This window comes from Seriola dumerili, unplaced genomic scaffold (genome assembly GCF_002260705.1).
Source record: "Seriola dumerili isolate Sdu_G_001 unplaced genomic scaffold, Sdu_1.0 BDQW01000110.1, whole genome shotgun sequence".
In the NCBI taxonomy this organism is placed as follows: Eukaryota; Metazoa; Chordata; class Actinopteri; order Carangiformes; family Carangidae; genus Seriola; species Seriola dumerili.
In genome coordinates, this window is record NW_019174365.1 from 12,058,120 (window position 1) to 12,061,226 (window position 3,107).

Below are 3,107 nucleotides of genomic sequence, written 5' to 3' on the forward strand. Positions count from 1 at the left end.
GTCCCCATCAAAAATCCCCACCGTCTCTCAACTTCATTTTCGTCTTTCCTCTCAAGCTCAACTCCACTTTCATCTGAGAGAAGCTTCTTTATATGAACTGAATGAAGAGCACTACAAAGACAAGATGAATCAGCCATTAACCCTGCCGTATCTCCCTTCTACGTGTCTTTTGCTCTTGGAAACTGTCAATAGGATCAACTGACTGTGTGTCCTTGAAGTTGGGCTATAAACCCACACACACTGGCTCGTAGGCACAGCATTGTGAGATGAAAGCTGGGTAGAGCAAGTGGTTAAAACTCTCATGTTCAATATTTTAGTTTCAACAACTATTCGAAGGACTGAAATATGTACAGACATTCATGTTCCCCACAGGATTATCATTTTGTATTGCATTGTATTCTACTGTATTGAATTGTATTGCAGTCCCACTCTTGATGCTGTAAAGAGTGTTGAGTGCAATGAAAATAAAACGTAAATCAACAGGGTGCTCCAAATTCACATGGCTCGTTGGTCTAGGGGTATGATTCTCGCTTCGGGTGCGAGAGGTCCCGGGTTCAAATCCCGGACGAGCCCATTGTTGTGATTCAAAAATGGTAATTAGCAACAAATTAAAACCAGAAAAAATGTCAAAGCAGATCATGGTTGTGTTCTTTGGTTGTTATAAACTAGCATACGAATAAGGAAAGATGACAAACTAAAGGAGAATCCAACATAAACTCTCTTGGTTTGTTTGTAGCAGAAATGTGTCTTTGGTGAAAATGCTCTGCTCAGAATTTGAGATTTTTCTTGAGGTAAAATTCACATCTCTGTGGCTCGTTAGTCTAGGGATATGATTCCCATTTTGGGTGCGAGAGGTCCTGGGTTCAAATCCTGGACGAGGTCAGTGTTTGGAATAACATAGTGCTGGCCTTTGGCAATGCCCTCAAATGCACCTCTACATCAGAAATTATGCAGAGAGATGAAAAATGTTTGTAAGTATGTCAAAGGAGATCCACTCTACAACCTCTTTGGTCATGTGTCTTCCTAACTCTGATTGTGTATCTCTTTAGGCCTTTAGGCCTAGTTATTTAAATGAAACAATCTGAGATGTTTGGAGCAGATTTGTATCTTCAGCAAAAATGCTAACAACTCATAGAAATCTGACAGATGATAAGGAACCACAACTAGACTCTGTGTCATCGTAAAGGGTTTGTGTCATGTTTTAAAAGCTCAGCTCAGAATTTGAGATTTGTGTTGAGATCAAATTCAAATTTACATGGCTCGTTGGTCTAGGGGTATGATTCTCGCTTAGGGTGCGAGAGGTCCCGGGTTCAAATCCCGGACGAGCCCCTTGCTTATTGTGATACAGAAACAGTCATTAGCAACATACTGTATTAAAACCCAAACAAGTTTCTGTAAATATGTCAAAGCAGACGGTGGATGTATATGCTACAAACAGAAGTATATACAGAAGGGTGACAAATTGAAGGAAAAACCAACATAAACTCTCGCAAGCCTTCTTTCCAATGGTCAAAAAACGCACTCAGACCCACTAGTATCGGGCTGGCATTGCCGGCAGTGGAAAAGGGTTTAATTGGCATTAACAACCCAGTCAAATGACTCTGCAGTGGACACAAGTTCTTAGCGGCTCCAGTTCCAATTGTCTTCGACCAGCATTGATGTCAACACAAAACCCGGGTAAACCAGGCAATTTTCACCCCCTTCCTTTTTATTAGCAGCATTTAATAGCGGGGTTACCTGCATTTAGAAAAAACCTGCGTACACTCGCTAACTTTTGTGCTGTTTTTGTGAAAATGCTCAGCTCAGAATTTGATATCTTTCTCGATATAAAACACAAACTTCCATGGCTCGTTGGTCTAGGGGTATGATTCTCGCTTCGGGTGCGAGAGGTCCCGGGTTCAAATCCCGGACGAGCCCGTTGTTGTGCTAGAGAAATGGTCATTAGCGACTTATTAAAAACATTAGAACTATCTCAAAGCAGACGATTGTTGTTGCAAACTAAATATAAGGAAAGGTGACAAATTAAAGGAGAAACCAACATAAACTCTCTTGGTATGTTTGGTGATGAAATGTGTCTTTAGTGAAAATGCTTAGCTCAGAATTTTCTTTCCATTGTTTGGAAAGATATGGCCATGATTCACACGTTTGGTGGAAAAAGGGTATTTGTATATTTGGAACGGATATACGAAAATGCGATCAACTCATAGACATCTGACAGATGATAAGGAACCACAACCAGACTCTGTTTTATTGTGAAGGTTCTGTGTTGTATTTTAAAAGCTCAGCTCAGAATTTGAGATTTTTCCTGAGATAGAATTCAATTTCAGTGGCTCATTGGTCTAGGGGTATGATTCTCACTTTGGGTGCAAGAGGTCCCAGGTTCAAATCCTGAACAAACCCATTGTGTGGAAACATGTGGCAGTGGTTAAGGAAAAAACAAATGAACCTCTCTTAGTAAGTTATTGTGCCACGAGAACAGCTTCAATCTGCCTTGCTGTTGATTCTACAAATCTCTGGAACTCCACTGAAGGGATTCTTCTTCTTGTGTATTCTTAATTTTTTATTTCAATACTGGAGTTTTATCTCTTTGGGCCTGAAACAGTTATTTAAATGCAAAAATCTGAGAAGTTTAGAGGGGATATGTGCCTTTAGTTAAACTTCTCACATCTGAAACATGATAAGGAGCCACAACAAGACTGCTATCTTGGGAAGGGCTTGTTCTATAAAATGGATTTTCTTAAAACTCTGGTGACTCCTTAATGTTTTATCTAATGCCATCATCAGGACATATTTTGAATTTCTCCACTATTTGCATTGAAATTCCCAACAGCCTCAACTGTACTTTGTGTTTGGTGCTAACTAGTCTGTCATTGTGAGCATGTAGGCATGCTGACATTAGCATTTAGCTCAAAGCACAACTGTACCTAGTGTGGCTATAAACTCTCGTCCCAAATCCATACAACAGGTACATACTGATTCTAAGCAGGTTTTGAGTACATGGTGTGGCCATACCAGGAAGTGACAAAATAAAGTACACTCAAAGCTCACAGTATGCATATTGAACACTGTCAATTTTTGAGTGTGCTTTTGATGGACACTATTCTCCT

General features: G+C 40.0%; 3 non-coding genes across 3 annotated transcripts; all 3 read left to right on the top strand.

The window, feature by feature from the left end:
• The first annotated feature begins 501 nt into the window (after positions 1-501).
• Positions 502-573, top strand: trnap-cgg. Its single transcript has one exon. It is a non-coding gene; the product is annotated as a tRNA-Pro (tRNA).
• A 684-nt stretch (positions 574-1,257) lies between these two features.
• On the top strand, positions 1,258-1,329 carry trnap-agg. Its single transcript has one exon. It is a non-coding gene; the product is annotated as a tRNA-Pro (tRNA).
• Positions 1,330-1,845: 516 nt separating this feature from the next.
• Positions 1,846-1,917, top strand: trnap-cgg. The gene has a single exon. It is a non-coding gene; the product is annotated as a tRNA-Pro (tRNA).
• The last annotated feature ends 1,190 nt before the right edge of the window (positions 1,918-3,107 follow it).